At 43.2% G+C, this 17,016-nt stretch overlaps 1 long non-coding RNA gene across 1 annotated transcript in view; it reads right to left on the bottom strand.

The window, feature by feature from the left end:
- LOC147758475 (uncharacterized) overlaps positions 1 to 16,153 on the bottom strand; it is a 47,459-nt gene extending 31,306 nt beyond the window's left edge. The window contains exon 1 of the long non-coding RNA XR_015328119.1: positions 16,032 to 16,153. This is a non-coding gene — a long non-coding RNA (uncharacterized LOC147758475). The remainder of the gene's footprint in view (positions 1 to 16,031) is intronic.
- Between the last annotated feature and the right edge of the window lie 863 nt (positions 16,154 to 17,016).

Genomic DNA, 17,016 nt, shown 5'->3' with positions numbered 1-17,016 from the left:
TGGAATTGAGGCAACAGATTCTTGTAAAGAATGAGCATCACCGCCGCTATGTGTGCCGTACACTATAGCGGTCGAGAGACCCTCTCCTAAGTGGTGTAAGGGTTGTCTGTGCGTGAGAGGAAGCGTCTTAAGCAAGAAAAAGGAAACGAAAGTGAACTAGACAGATGTAATACGACTAGGCCAAGACGGTCAGACCGTCTTGGGGTAGCCGCTGCTGCGGGCGTCACCGCAAGTGTAGCCGATTCGGCCCCGCCTACTTAAAGCCCTCAGGGTGTCTTTTCCGTCAGGGGGTGCAAACAAAAGTTTGCGCTTGACTCTTGTTTCTTCCGCTATTGCTCGGAAACAAACTACTCGCTCTCGTGGGGTCGTTGCGGTGGGAGGATGAGACAGTCCATGACCGCCGTCCTAGTCAGTCCATGACACTACTGATGTCGATGCTACTTCTAGGCGAGAACAGCACTAGCAGCAACAACAATACGAACAGCAACAACAACAACAATACCAACAGCAACAACTTTGACAGCAGGAACGTCTACGAAAGCGATGACGACGAGACGGCTATCATCTTGGCGGTATCCGTTCCTTTCTTTACTGCTATGGTCGCCAGAGCCAGCGAAGTTGTTGCCACCTCCTCTTCAAGTGTCGGTGTTCCCTTAAGACCCGCTATTTCGTCTTTCAACAAACTAGGGCAAACTCTTTAGCCCCGGCGAGTACAGTGAATGTATACGGGAGCCCCCGTTGCCCGTCTCTGTGTTGTGTAGGTTTGTAACTGAATATTAGCTAAGACAAAGGCGGTCGCATCAGGAGCGGGTTGTTTCAAGGCTATACTATCCGTAATTATAATGAAAGATTGCACCAGCCCGTTGTTACTGTCATCGTCTTCGTTGTTGATTTTCTTTCGTCCTCTTGGCTCAGGAACTTGTTTCCTGACTTTTAGTGGCAGGCTCTATCTGCAAGAGCCATTTATTAGACAATCAAATGAGAAAAAAGTTCTGCCTATTATGCAGCGTACGTAGTAATCCTGCGTTACATTATATGTGGCTATAGAATCAGCCTATATGAACTAGGATTTGAGAAACGATAAAACGCACAAATGGTCGGATCATCAACATATAATATCAGTCAGCTGAACAAAGATTTTGCATTGGAAGCATCGTAATCAAATGTCCCAATAACCAATGATAAATAGAGCACAGTATACTTTTTACCGGGATCACGATGTGAAATCATGTAGGGCTATAGTTAAATTCTTGTCAAAAACGTCCTCTAGAACCAATTTTTTTTTAGATATACGGATTAAATAATGATTACGTACCTCTCAGCAATGTACTGTTCCTAAACAAGAATATAGACATAGCCGTCAACGAAAGACTATTCAAGCGCCGCGTATATAACTAACGTTAGCTCTAATCTAGTGAGGCGCCTTCTTACTCGAAGGGTAAATACGATATGTAACTTGTCCGGAACTCTAGTCTCTCCAGAGCTAGAATCTCTAGCTCAGATAGTCGCATATATATAACATTACCTAGATAGGGGTATCGATGCAAGATGCACACTTACGGAAAGTTGCTTAGTTAAAATAGGATGTGCACAGCCATCACCCTCTCATGGGAAACAGAGGCAGGCTTGAACGAAAATTAGTAAGCTTTGCCATTGAAAGTATACAACGCCGGTTCTATCAAAGCCGATGACCACACCGTATTACGGGCGCGCCTGTGTTGATGGGCCACGTTCCGTTGCCAGTCCAGCAATGACGCCTCATACCTGCTCCGAGTCCGTCGCCCTTTAAATTAACCCTAGACTGGTTTAAGTGCGTTTGACACGAGCGTAGCTGGCCATAACTATTATTATTAGTAATTTTCTGGCTGCAGTTCTTCCATTATCTTGTTTTAATAATTCCAGTGCGTTATTCGAGTTATTCTGTTACTTTACGGAGTTATCCAATTGTTCTCTTCGAGCAATTGATATGAAAACACCATGCTCGATAAACGTATTTTGCTCTGCTGAGTAAAAGGAGGTTTTTTTCATAATAACTCTAATGTAAATAGAAAAGAAACTTATTTGGGCAATTGTTTCAATAACGATGAAGTATCTGTGAAGCATAGGTATGTAAAAGTTGTTAGACCTTTCCGATTCTACACTCTATTGGGCAAGAATTAGATTTCTCAAATAGAATTCATGGTTCGTATTTTCTCTCGAGCAAACCAATACGCCGGCCGGCTGAAAATTTCTTAAATATATCAGTGTTTTTCGCGCGTGGTATCTATTCCAGTAGTGTCTATTTCAACGCTGACTCACAACTATATCAGTCGATAATTTTAATACTCTTCAAATTAATTGGTCCGTTTGAAGCCCGCCTACTTAACGGCAGTACCAGATGTGAGACTCAAAGCATGTAGATCAAGTGTGCTTACAGCATATCTGCGAGTGGCTATTTCCAAAACAGTTTATTTCCAATTCATAACATTTCTCCTATCATGCTATTGATTGAAAGGTCTTGCGTTTACCATGTTAGATCATGATGCCGATATACTTGATCTTCTATTCGATTCGACCAACCGGGCCACAACCTTCAACGCAAGAGGCCGACGTTTTTTTTTTTTGATAACTGAACACTTTTAAACGATACGTGTGTGCGATACATATAACCCTCCTTAGCTTAAGTTAATTAGTTCACTCTCATCATTACGTTGGATGGCAAAATTGATGGTCATACCATTTATTGCTTCGTTTCCCTCTAGTTGTCTCGCATTAGCTCGTTGAATTAATAAGGCCGGCAAGCGTCTGAGAATAACTATTTAATTTTAACTTCAAAGGTTCGCATTTACTTTTTTTGTTAGATGAATATTCAGTTAGAAGATCACTAGTCTTTTCAACAATTTCGTGTTCCCTACGCTTGCTCTTCCCTCCGACTTGGAGCAGGTTAACACATTTGCTGATTAGTATTTTGCCTTGACAGTCTCATGGCCTCTACCTTAAGGGCAGAGTTAGTACTACTTGCTGTTTCCGATGTGTCTACAGACTTGACCGAATTAACAATGTTCAATTCACTGGAGTAAAACGCAATTTTGTTCGCGTTTACTATTTTTTGGTCAATCTCTGCCAGATTTTACCCCGATAAATTAGCCACTGATCTTTTTCACCAAAGCATTTTCACTACTGTTTACGAATCTGATGCTGCTAACTGCAGTCCAGTGTCTCTTCCTTTGTTCAAATGATGTACTGTCGTCACGTTTGACAGCGATTCTATCGGTTTCAGACCCCCTAGGGATCCGCTAATGAATGTACCTACCTCCATATACAAAGATTTACTCGGCTGATGGCAAAGGCTAAGCATTATTGTCAACGGTGTTGTCACTTTCGGTGCTGCCGTAGTCTAGAGGGGTTTAAGCTAGTTAAATTCTAAGTAGCAATAGCAGCACAAGCTGGGACGCGGAACATTTCACCCAACGTCCGCCCGTTACTGCCTGTAGATTGACGACACCTGGTGATCACCTGATGATCCATCAACTCTGCGGCCGGGGCTGTTTACCTCCCAGCGGAGCAGAGTTCACCGCATCATTAAGCCTGCTGTTCCTTGCTTCGCACTTTGCACGGATCATCTATCTGTGGCATATCACGCTTCGAGGGCCGCCGGCCAATCACCCTAGTGTAGCGTGTCGGCACGGAAGTCGAGTGGGCGCCAGCTGCGTCACCGTCTCGCTTTTACCATCCAGTTGCTGTAAGAGTTTGAGCTCCAGCGGCTAAGCCACCACTTTGCTCCATATATGTGTCAGTTTCTTATGTGTCACTGGATAAGACTAGCTAAACTTGGTTATGTTTACTGTGAAGCTTGCTAAGCCCATTCATTATTATATTTCGCAGAATAATTGCCTCTAACTTCACTGGCTATTGACTACTACTACGTTTTTTACCTTTATATACCAACACTTATACCTTTGTGATACCAACACTTTGCGCATTCAATACCTACGATTATGTCTAGAAATAGCTATACATATTAGCAAGGATAATACCTAAAACCTGAAGCGAACGTGTTCTGAAATATATGTGACACAGTTTATGCGATATATATATATATATATGTAGCACTCTCTTAATCATAATCGTGTCTGCTCGTAAAAGTAGAGCGTTATATTTCGGTATATAAGATCGCTTCGAACGAGCCGTTTCGGCAATATCTTCCTAGATTCGCACTCTCCTTTATTGATGTTACGTTATCTTTAGGCTTTATCTTGTTCTTTGTGTCGGTTAAGGTTACTTCCATTTAATCTTCCTACTTGCCCTTCCAGAACCTTTTCTAGTTCGCACTTACACCTTTCCTTCTTTAAGTGGTACAAAGATTTAATTGCTTACATGTGGTTACGTCCGCGTTAAATCGACACGTTGCCCCCAATGCGAGTGGCGCCTGTGTTTATTTTGTGAAGCCTGAAATTCGCTGGCCCTTTGTTTCCGCCCAAACCGGTCGCTCTGTTGCTTAACGTGCCGTGCTCAGCAGCGTTCTGAGCGCTGTGCTGGCCGTCACTTGCTGTTATCGAAGCGTTTTCTGCGCTCGCTCGCTTCCCCTTGAAACCGAACTTACCTCATATGCGGCCTGCCACCTCTCTCCCTCGGCCTCCCTTTTTCTCGCTGCGAGTATCCTCTCCGCGTTCAGACCACGCCGCTGTGTCCTTGCCATTCTTAGCGTAAGTTCATTTTATTGTTTCTGCTACGTTTGCTGCCGGCGGGGGTGTCTCGATCGCATCCTGCTCTCGCTGTAGTCGATGGCCCACTTGCTCCTTGTGCTTCTCACTGTCAGGCCTTCCTGTCCTGTTGTTCTGTATCGCTCCCGCCGAATTCATCCCTCTTCTTCCTTGGCTTGGTGTCCCCGTTTTTCTACCTGATCTCCTTCGCGCATCACTTGGCATCGTATCCGTTCTAAATTCTTAGTTTGAGAGCCCCAACGTATCGCTCACTTATACGAGTTCTCCCTAGCACGACACAAAAAAAGTTGGGTTTGTCATTCCACGTTCTTCTCTCATCCTTGACTCAGCGCTCTTGGCTACTGCCCGCCTGTCACAGTAGCTATTACCTCCGCAACTACCTTCACCAGCATCATCACTGGCCTGTCTGAACCCGGCCAGTGTAGCTGAGGCTGATGGGCGCGGATCAAGCCTATGCAGTTCATTTCGCTGGTCTCGTTGATACGTGCGTGGACGTCCTCAGCGCTAGCGCTTTTTTGGCTCCGGAGCGATCAAGATTGAACCTCTCGTTACCACGTCATCGGCAACAAACGCCCACAGCGCGAGCGGAAAACAGCCGAGGCAAAGTAACCTCTGCGGAAACATCAACAGCTACTGACTTCAACCGCTAATCTTATGTTCCCCTACTCCTATACGGATATAAATTCTTGCAGCGTATTTACTAAACAAAACCAAAAAATTACGTCGTAACAATTTCCATTCAAGTTCAGTGGCATTATTAAGAGCCATGCCTAAACGTTAATTTTTTGTCATCATTCATTTTTGAAACTGCTTCCTATCAGAGTGTAAGTGACAACTACATGATGTGACGGGTCACAATTGCTTTGTTGCGGAAGCCTTTAATTTGACGGAAGTGCAAATCAGTGAGTCGATGTGTCTGTTTGGGTCTACTGGCTGCTTTTCTATGTGCTCCTTTCCCCTTATTTTCTGGACAAAGCCCAGTAACTCGAAGATTGTTATGCTCCTGCCGATGCCTGCTATCTTTCCTATTCGAATTTGATTCTTATGCTAATCCTTTCGAATTGTAAGGTGCAATGTTTATTCGTGTTCTCGTCTTCTACGCCGCTTCTTCTAAACATGTAGCCTTCTTGAGAGGATAAAATTAAACTTCCTTACTCACTTTCAGCGTATATGGTTTGCACAAGTTCGGGTAGAACTCAGTCTTCAACAAGATCTTTGCGCGCTATTGCGAACTGGAATCACTTCGCTCGGCGCGTGTAATAACAGCCGAAGGTGTTACCGCATGTACAAGATAGCGTTGACGCAACCACTGTTTATCACTACAAATCTTGTCTATAGCTAAGCCTGAGGTATCTACAGTTATTTCGCTCAAATTTTGAATTTGAATGTACATGGCAGGTCATAACTGAAGAGAAATCTGCACAGAACCGCGTTTATATCGAACGGGGTTCCCAGTGCTTCGTCGACCTTTATTTCTGCTCTCTCCGCGAATCAAACGCAGCCGCTGTCCATGCTGCTAAACAAGGCAAGCTAATATCCCGTGGAAACGCCAGCTGAACGAGAGGGGGTCCATTCACAGTTAATTACCTATTCGAAAAATATAGCAGCTTTGTTGACCGTCGAAACGAACTTTCACATCTATTTCATACGCCCTTTAACTAGTTATAGGTGCTGACACATCGATGATAGATTAACCTCACCATTCGGGTTTTGTTCTTCCGCTAACCTTCTGTGCATTTTCTCGCGATCGCCAAGTGAAGCCGCCAGCGTATTGATTAGCGACTACTCTCGCGTGAGCACTGAGCCTGTCAATCCTGCTATTCCAGTTGTTCTTCACAACGAGAGGTCCTATTAGACCGTCTAGCTGCTAGTGGTGTCACATATATAGTAAGCGCTGTATTAAAACATTGGCAAGTCCAAAGAGAAAAACTATTTCTCAGGTGATTTATCATCGCGGTAGACGATGTCCTGTACCATCGTAGATATAAGAAATTCCGACCCACTTATCATATCATTTTCCTCAAAATAAACCGACGTAAAAGATGCATTTTATAGTTAACTAACCTTGCTGCAGCGCTTAGAAAGCCTACTTTCCTCTTCGACACTATCATTGCGGCTTCCGATGGCGTCACACGACCGTCGCTTAGTTTTTCCTAGTTTCAACCACAAAACAAGGCACTTCTATTTTGCATCTTTGTTTGAAACCTGTCTCGCAATCCTATCCTTGGAAGATTTCATACGCATACAAACATATATACAGAACTTACTTTTAACTTATTTTAGGATTTTTTGAAGAGGCCTACTGTTAAATATATGAATTTGTTTTATAGATTGCGTACATACAACGCAAAAAACAGGGATCTGGACCGACGAGATACATAGCAGCATAGGTAAATTGGTATATAGGCAAGTGACCGAAGTAACGGAAATCCATCTAAAGCAGCCTATTTCCGGTAGCTTCCAAGGGTGCAGGCTTCTGTGTGCTTTGGCTTGTACACGTTTAAATAAACCTATCCAGCCATTTACCGTAGCTGCTGCCAGTCGCGTTTATATTCCCCTGCGTTCAAATTTAGAGTTTTATACCAGTAGGGGAAACTGTTCCGACTGAACTCGATGCAATTCAACTTCCAACTTTCCTTTTTCTTTCCGTAGCTTTGCAAATTTCTATAAGAACTACGTCACCACCTATCAGCCACGTACAGTCTTGGTAATGACAGCGTTAGGCCTTGGTGCCTATCTAAGAGGTATAACCAAGCCGGTTTGCCTCATTCATAGAAAGATAGACGCATACACAGATGACGCTCAAGTGGTACACTTACGAAATGGAACAAAAACTGCCGTAACGTTCAGCGTGCTTCACTATTGCAACAATGATATGGCAGAGGTATATTTTTGTCCCCTCACCCATTTCCCTCCTCGCGGTGGGGGAAACGCACTGCTTCTATGCTTCGTCGAGATCGTGTCTCGACAATATGGTGACTGTTATTTTTTATTTGTCATCGCACATACACACACAAACACGCGCAAAACGCACGTAGTACAACTTCGGTTTGCTTAAGAAAATGATAATTACAATATGGTGATGGCGTATGCACTGAGGGGGGCACTGTTCATAATGCAAACGTTCCTGTACGCTATGGTGTACTACTGGCGTCAGTCGATGTCGGCTGGGAGAAGATGCGCTCAAAAGGTCAGGCGCTGAAAGATCGCGCTTCAGGTGCTAGTCGCCTTTGTAGTTTGCCTAATTTAGCATGATATCTACATTAAAATACAATAAAAGGTAGGCATCAAACAGGCGATCAAAGAAATCCTATATGTTAAGGTTGCCAAAAAAATACTCAGTATTTACGCATTGGTAAACTGGAAATTAACCACTTTCTAATTCTTGAATTATGTGCACTTATTTGAATAGCAGTGGCTTCATTTATCGCAAGTCTGATAATAGAATTTATATCAAGCTTGCTTCCTGAAATGAAAATTATTAGGTAGGTAGGTAGGTAGAGGTCGATTGCGCTGAGCCGAATATGAATTTTTCCGTTTAAAATATTTAGATATTATTCTTTGACCTACCAAGGTAGTTTCTCAACCGCTTATGACTAGTTTAAAGGTACCGCTTCTAAACCACATGTAGCTCAACTTATTTCGAACATCTCGTGGCCTTTAGGTACTAAATTTCGGCAGAACTGTGACATGTACAAGTATTAGATTGTTAGAATCCAGAAAAACGTCCCGTGACCAGCTGTTTGAAAAAGAACTCAAATAAATGAAAGTTAATAAATAAACAGCAAAATAGAAAATTGAATAATACTCTTAAACAAAAGTTGGCAAACAAAAGTGAAGGTGCCGAAAGGTGCAAATGATCACACTAAGGAGTCGATTTAATTGTCCAACCATAACATGGCAGACTAATACCACATCTATAATTCCTATAATAGCGTATCTATGTGCCGTAATGTCTAAAACGCAATGGCTTCTGTGGTTGTTCGATTTATATATAGATGGTTCTATCGACTCATATCATTATGATTTGCAGTATGCTTTGAACTAATCATTAGTGTTCTATAGTCATATAAAAACCGTCACCAGAAGTTCCTGGCGACTTGTGCGCTTTTTTGCGCGTTTAGGCTTGGCCTGCTGCGAAAACATCATAATAAATAACCAAGACAGATCTGGAGAAGGACTTTTCTTATGCTGAAAATGTAACCGCTAATGTAAAGTAGCAGAAAGAGCATCTTTCGCAAGTGTAACAAAGATGAGGATTTTATAACATAAGTGTTACTATGTCGAGTTCTACAGCGGGACAGATACAAAACTGTGTTTTGAAAGTAGACTGATTCTCCTTTTTATATTCTGCCTTAGAGTCGAGAATGGTACTCTATGCGATTGGCTCTAAGTAACGGTTGATGTTTCTACATTGCTCACTTGACTCATCTGTTAAGGCGCCTGATATTAATATAAGATTACCTATATGAATATTATATGTAAATTTAGCTATCTCAATAAAGTTAGTTAATATTTGCGATAGAATATATGGACCAGGAATAGAAGTTAGGTAGGGGAAGGACTAAAGTAAGGTGACTGAATAGCCAACTGCACCGGGCCTACTGAAACAGGGTGATGATGGCAGAACTGCTACGGAACATCGAGTGCAGCAATAATGGGGTAATAAAAGAAATAAAATAGGATAATAGCTCAATGGATAATGGTAAAAACTGATGCTCAAATTTAAGTGCGAACTGGCTTAAGTTTTGTTTAAAAGGAGTAAAAAAAATATTATTAGGTAACATCTGCTATCTATACTTAATGCAGACTACATGTGAAAAAGAGATGACCCTCGCGCGTTCATGCGTGAAAGCGGACAAATATTGTAGGTGTGTAATGTTTCCCCTTACGACATTTACTCAGTAAAGACAACTGCTCAGTCCCGAAATCAGTGATTAAAGCAACAGCGATAATGCTTGTACGACCACGATCTAAAAAATTTGAAATAGGTGCGGTCCGCCCCTTTTACGCCGAACGTACACTGTGTATATAAGGTCTTCCCTGCAAGACCTCAGCCGTTTTCCAGAACGCTGCTTCCACTTCCCTGTTTTTCTTCTTATGGCTGCCGTTCGACTTCAGTACGGCGTACGGCGCCGATAGGTGAGTTCATTTGTAGACAGTTGGGGCGAAGAAAATGGAAAGAAGAAACGTAGTCGACAGCAGCATTTGTTAGCTGAATTTTGCTAAGACCGAGTTATCCCCCTCCTTTTCGGAGTTGGCTGGCCCCGACCAGATGATTCTGATCACGTCTAAAGCGTCCGTACTGCTCCATCCGCTGACTTACCGACCCCACGGAGACCGTCCCCTTCGTCCCATTCCGTCCGACTAGTCAACTAGGCGACGCTTCGCGCGTTAAACTCTCTGCCTTACTCGCAATACCCTGAGCAACTCCGCTCCTCAAACTATCCGTAGCATCACCACGTTCGTACCCGTGACGGACCCGCCGGCGGCGGCGCCACTTCTGCTGCTCCCGCCGTCGTGAGTTGTGGTTTTTAATCAAAGAGACAGCCACGGCCCGCCTTAGCTCTTGGTGAACTTCATTCCCTTCTGCCCGCCCGTCTTCCTCTCACACAAAGGCTTGTGTACGTGAACATCAATGGCAACCGCTATAAATGTAACCGCTGCTGCTGGATTGGCCGCAGTAGACTTTTGCTGTTCCCCTTCTGCTGCTGTCTACTCATCCTGCTGGTTGACGCTTTCTGCTCATCTGAAGAACACACACCGACTGCGGTGTGTACGCTTCACTGAGAAAAATGTAAGCTTTTTATCATTGTTTTGTGGCTTTCTCCTGCGATGCAGACACAGCAAGAAAAAAGCGGCTGCAGCCGGTTTCGACTTGTATGATTTTTAACCCTAGCCATGTCCGTTTCAGTCCAAAGCCAATGCATCCAGCAATTCAATAGCAATGGGAGAATATGTAGCTCGTCTCAACTGAAACTAACTGAAGAAGAGTCGGACGGAATGGGATTAAGCTAGCCTCTTCTCAGCGCTCTAGCAGAATCGACAATCAACAGTATTTAGTCAGTTACGTTTATCGCTAACGAACGCCTCTACATAAGTAACAGGTGTTAATGTATGCAAAGGTACCTCTTCACAGTTACTCTACCGAAGCTATCGCCACTGCGCTACATGAACTTCGTACTCTACTACGACATGTTGCAGTATTGCTCAGTACTTGCAGCGTAGCTAAGAATAATCACTTCAGTCATAGCAGAAACGGCATACTTTTGGCATCATCACACGTCGTCACGGTCCAACTTTTTGCAATAAGCGGTAATGGAAAATGATACCTTGCTGCTTAGGCCGTCAGGAGAAGCCTAAGGCTTATGGCAAATGATGTTAGAGCGATTTTCTAAATCGATAATGACCATTTTAATGCTTTTGCGTTTTACTTACTTATGGACTACACCGGGGTAAATTATAACATCGGATTCACCTAACCTGGATTATTAAGACTGAAACCAGTTGAGTCGTTTTTCCCTTTAGTACTTCACCCTCTACATTGGAGTTGGTCATTAAGCATCACCTAATTTTTGCTCAGTTCGCGTTAGTTATATCCGTTGAAGTGTTGGATCGTTTCCACGGTTCTCCAATTTGCACGACTTTTTCGGTCAAGTTGTGCCAAATCAAATAATTAGAACAAGTGGATAAACGTTTCTGTCAGGCACATTTTAATCCTAGCACCCCAAACGGGCTGTCGTTTCATCCGTCTAATCTGATGGATACATAAGTGGGAGCAGCCGGACAAATGAACTCTATACACATAGTTGTCAAGACGGCTCATTTTTATGTAACTGAGTATAGCCAGTATGATGGTTAGACATGTCTAGGCCCTTCAAATGCATTCTTTACGAAAGTATTGCATCTAATTGAAGTGGACATTAGCGAAACCGCGGTGCGGTATATTCCACTTACTCACTCTATTACGTTACACTTATTCAAGTGTAACGTAATAGAAATCAAATACGTTTAGATGTGTCAATCGTGACTGTTGCTTTTTCGGGCACGAAAATAAAGTACGTGTATGCTGTGCATCTTGATGTTTAACATAAAATTAATTTTCTGTTTGCCTGCGTGCCGATATTGATTGGACTAATTTAATAAGCATCTGACCGAAGCTCACGTCTCTTCCGTTTACTGGTACGTGCACATATTACCACGTATCCTCGTCAGCCCGCCTTTGCATGTTCGTAACAAGCAATTACAACTACGTCGTTATATTGCTTACACCGTTTCGTTTACGCCCCCGAGCTTGCAGCTACTGTATTATATTATATGAACAGTCAAAACAGTTCCACAGACCGAAGCAGGCCGAAAGCAGAAATTCAATAGGGTTTATCAATTCTCTTTGAGGACTTCTTATAGACGAGCGTATCATCGTTGTCTTTATAGCCGAAGTCCTTTTCTGTAGCGAACGTGTGAAATACCGGCTTCGCCTTTCTCGTATGCTCTTCTCCTTAACTACGCTGGGAGACGCCGTAATGGGAGAGGCAAAAATGAGTAGCCTTTGATGACAGGGGCTTCAGTGGCAACATATTGAACACCGCTGCTGGTAACGATACGACCAGTGCTAATTTTCTCTCTATTTATCATTATACCGCGTACCATTGGTTCTGCCAGTCATTTACAATGTAGCTTAAAGAGAGAAGAGCAGGTGCATGGTGCGGTGATGGAAAATCAGGCCACAGCGACGCAACGAAATAATCTGTCTAGTGCTATCAATGTCGTCTTCGGGTAACTTGTGTCAGCTAGGCGGAGCTGAATTGGGCTTGACGGCTACTGCGGTCGGCCGAACGGCAAACGTTGAAAACGATTCCTAACAGCTCGTTTCCACTGCTTGTACTGCAGCGTCGGTGACGGTAGGTTGACTGATGTTTTCAGCAGCCATTCTTCACAAATGTTTGGCCCCGTTTTTCGCCGTGCTTTATTCATGATGGGTGAACTTCGAAGTGTCCATTCTCTATTTTCATTTGCATTTTTTTGTGGGACTGATGCGATGTCGACTTATTATGATACTAAAAGATTTTTTGCTTTGGATCAAATGGGTTTGTGCAGCATTCAAAGTTTGCCAAAACTCCAAAAAGTGTAACGCGTTTAGCTAATATATCAACTCAATTGTGTTACTATAGTTTACACCGGAAAGGTATGGGTGCGAAGAGAAAAACCTTCGAGGGAACACGACGCTGTGAATTAACAATAACGCTCAGTCTATTGTCAGCCTTGGATAGATTAAGCTAACGTAGGCCACTTTTCATTGACACAAAGATCCAACTATACGCACAGACGGTTATCTGTGTCTCCTTGCTAATGGTTTCTTGTGCCTCGGGAATGTTGAAACAGTTGATCAGTTGATATATGCATCTTTGCCAACGATTATAAATCCCTTGCGTTGGGCTTGTATTCCCCTGAATTAGTAGGGGAATGAGCTGTCAAGTTTCCATAAATTACTGCACAGAACGATCTTTCTCGGAATGTGGACGGCCTGACCAGATGATCGCTCAACAATCGTCTTATGCTGTGCGTTGCCTTCGTGACTTCTGTCGCGTACGTACGGACGTTCGTACGTACCAACTTTCGTGTGGTCTGTGTTCTCCTTGTTCCATGGCTCGTCCTAATTTCTTATGAGCATTAGAAATAGCCACTCCAGCAATCAGTCCTTCGTTACCATCTCAGGTTGAGTTGGTGCTGTTCATCCCAACCTTCTACCCTTTAACTCACTTCAGGTCCTTTACCGGTCTCCGAACATAAACTGGGCAACAACCAAAAGGGCTTGCACGGCTAAAACAAGCCGAAGCGTACTTCGCACCTGATTCGATGTGTATATGTTGCAGCCAATGATAGCCTGAGGGCAAGAGAAGCGTGTCTACCGACCAAACGGCTGAACACGCAAACAGGCCGACCGATGGATGAAGGGACTAGTTCCAGATCGCTTGATGGCTAGGTTGAAGCTCACGGCGTGCGTAGAACGGTGGCAAGTTCGGTTCGTTCTTTTTCCAGGCAGCGGCCTATAGCTTTGGACCGTTGTCTTCTGTTTCCAACGCAATGAAGAATAGAGAAAGAAAAAAATAGCGGACGCAAGTGGCGAGAAGCTTCATCTTGTTCGATAAATGCTAAAGCCTTTGTGCCAGTCCTCAGCTTCGGTTGATGCTCTGAGAGATGTTTTTTTGTGAATGACTGAATATCTATAGCTCCATGATAGCGTATCTGCAGGAGACAAAGCGATGAAGAGGAAGGATATGGCAAAGTGTATCTAAACTTCGAATGAGGGACACCGTTTCAGCTCGTAGCCGAGTACATGACGAATAATGATAATATCTTAATTTGCCAGTGTATACGTAGTCGGAATGTATGCATCTATGTGGAGATTTTCGTTCGGGTGGATTCAGCTGATAAACGATGTAGTTATGAGGCTCGTTCAGAACAAGAAGTGATACTGTGAACGTTAAGAAACAGTCAATTTCCTACGTAAACTATAGACTGCGAAACATCGTTTTTAGCACAAATTACAATTGCTTTTGGAATTCTTAAGGCTACTAGCGTAATTTCCTAGAAAAATGAAACTTTTTTTGTAACTGCATGTGCTAAGAGGCCATTATTAGCAGGTTGACACGTCGCCGTTGGTGAACGGCTGTGAGAGGAGTATATGCCATGTACAGCTAAGCACGAGGTAAAGTGTTTTAGATGGAAAATACAGTGCCGGAACAATGTTAAAATCTGTGAACGACTTCGGTGTTTCCTTTGGTACTTAGCTGTTACAATTAGTTCTTTTGAAACCCAAAGCCATTATTCTATTGCAAACGTTAAACATGCAATCAGATATGCGGATCTTCCTGACACTCTGTGCATTATATCAGTATAGATAAACAAGTGAAGAGTGATTATTTAATGAAAGTGATACGGCTTTTGGGCATTATTGCCTTTCGAGCTATTTAAAAAGTGTACCTTTAAACTTCCGAATGTATCGTGGCCCAGGTTCAAGCTTATGACGCTCTACTGAACTAGCCATGTCAAGGTCACGCCACATAAAGATATCGCGGTTCTACTAAATAATTCACAATAGGAATGTTTAACTCACAAACGCCTGGGTCTGCTGTCGGCTTTGAAAAACCGATACGTCTGGCTTCGAAGAAAGTGAGCGAAATGGGTCAGCACAAAAGGCTCCTTCGCGCAAGGGCGCATAACAGTTTTTATGAACTGCTCAGATAAAGGCACATCAGCGCGGAAGAAAAAGGAGATTGAATTGTCTGACCAACGGTAAACTTAGAACGAACTTGAGACATATAGGCAATACGGTGACAGAAAGTCAAGAAGTTAGTGGTAGGGGAAAGGTTATGCTGATTGTATTTAAATCAGAACTGGAAAATGCGCCGAGTTGATCATCAAGTCAGGTTGGGTAAAAGTAACATTTTTGTGGATTGAGATCACGAAAACATGGAGAGCGCATTGGAAATGCGAAATTAGTTAAAGGTGTACCAAGTGTATCATATAAGTGTTTCCTCGGTCGCTTTGCGGACCGGGAACCATAAGTAAAATAGTGTGCGTAAGGGAAACGAATATAAGAAAACAATGGAGACAACTACCACGGCAGTGCATCGAGGTAGACGACAGCAGTTTAGAAAAACAGGAACGGTGTGAAATGATATAAAGTAGAAAAAGCAAAGACTAAATTTCGGTTACACTAGTTGGCTGCCGTATTTTTGTCGTCCTCGACACGGGCTAACTAACGTCCGTCAGAGAGTAATGTAGATCCAATATAAATTCCTAACAGTCACGGGTAACTATATAAAACACATATACATGAACGGAATAAAACTATAAGCTGCAATGATGAATATGGGGCTTAAAAGGCGTTGATCGACTTCCCACGTCTGTTACAGGAATGTTAGCTCACATTGGACCATGAAATCGCGCTACACGCAAGTGGAGTAAGTCACATGTAAATTTGTTTATTAGTGAAATAATGAGGACGTCTCTAGCATCCGACTTTCGCAGGTGAAGTAATAGTCGAGTCGAGAAGTTTATGGGGTATAAAAAGCATCGATCCTGACGGGGGACGCTTTAGGTCGGCGGTTTCGGAGCGACAAGCGTAATTGTATCGAAACTTTGAAAAAACTCTGGGCAGCGGAATGTCGCAGAAACCGCCAATCAGGTGTTTACGGTTGGCTGGATACATATAGGAGAAGGTCGCTTGTTGAAGCTTGGATTGTTGGTCCACATCAAGCCTGGGGCACACGCCTTCGGTCCTTCCCAGTCCCTTTCGGCATGTGCCGCATTCCCTTAGCTCACCTGTACCTATATTCCTTTCGCTCCCCTGGCCTTTGTTCTTCTGAGCCATTCCAATTAATGTTGTCACCACTTAGTAAGGCTTCTTCAGTGCTCCTCGCGATTTTCTCTGTTGGCATACCTGTATCGCAGAACAACAGGGGACGGGATCCGTTAGGTCGAAATATCCTACTTTACTATCTTTTCGTACTACGGCTTTCGGCGATGATCCCTTTCGTTGGGATTTACACGTTCTGCTCATAATTAGCTAGCGTAATACTAGTAACAACTGTACTGCTCCAACTAGTAGCGATCGACACATGCCTTCTTAGGTAATCTAAGGTGAATTGCAACATACAGGATTCTCTTAGTAGGGCGAGAGGAAGCTACTTGATGCTTCGTACCTATTTAAGCTAAAGTACCTGTCATTGCCATGGTTAGGCTAACTATTGCATGCTATTGTATCTGTCACAGCCATTTACAGAACAAATCTGTTGGTTAGAGAGCTTCATTCCTAGCACCTATCAGATATTCATATATTAAACCGTAATGGTACGTTAGAAGAACAACTACATGCACCTTTAATGTTTGCGAAACCATGCTTCGATAGGTTTTCGTCGATATAGTTTTTTCTTGCGCGCCTGTTACCCGTCGTTACTCCCTTGGGTTATTTTATTTTCTTTCATCGGTAATCCGTAGATCGCTCATTCGCGTCGACCTCGATTCGTCAGTTTAGCCTAACTTCGACTCGAGCAAAGGTGATAGAGAACACTCGTTACGCCCCCGTACAGACCAAAACGTATACAAGAAAATTGTGCGTGGGTACGTATTTAAAAAGATATTTGTTGTGCGTTTATGAGTAGCATTGTGTTTACTGGAAAGATGGATAAACGGCTGGAAAGATCCTGAGAGTGGATATGATAACTACATCCTTTCTATACACTTTGTTGCTCATAAGATTAATATGTGATAATGAGTCCAGTTGTAGAAATGCATGTTGCTTTTTTAT

The sequence above is a fragment of the Varroa destructor genome, unplaced genomic scaffold, assembly GCF_002443255.2.
Source record: "Varroa destructor unplaced genomic scaffold, Vdes_3.0 BEIS01000001.1, whole genome shotgun sequence".
Taxonomy (NCBI): Eukaryota; Metazoa; Arthropoda; class Arachnida; order Mesostigmata; family Varroidae; genus Varroa; species Varroa destructor.
This window is presented reverse-complemented; position numbering and strand designations above follow the sequence as displayed.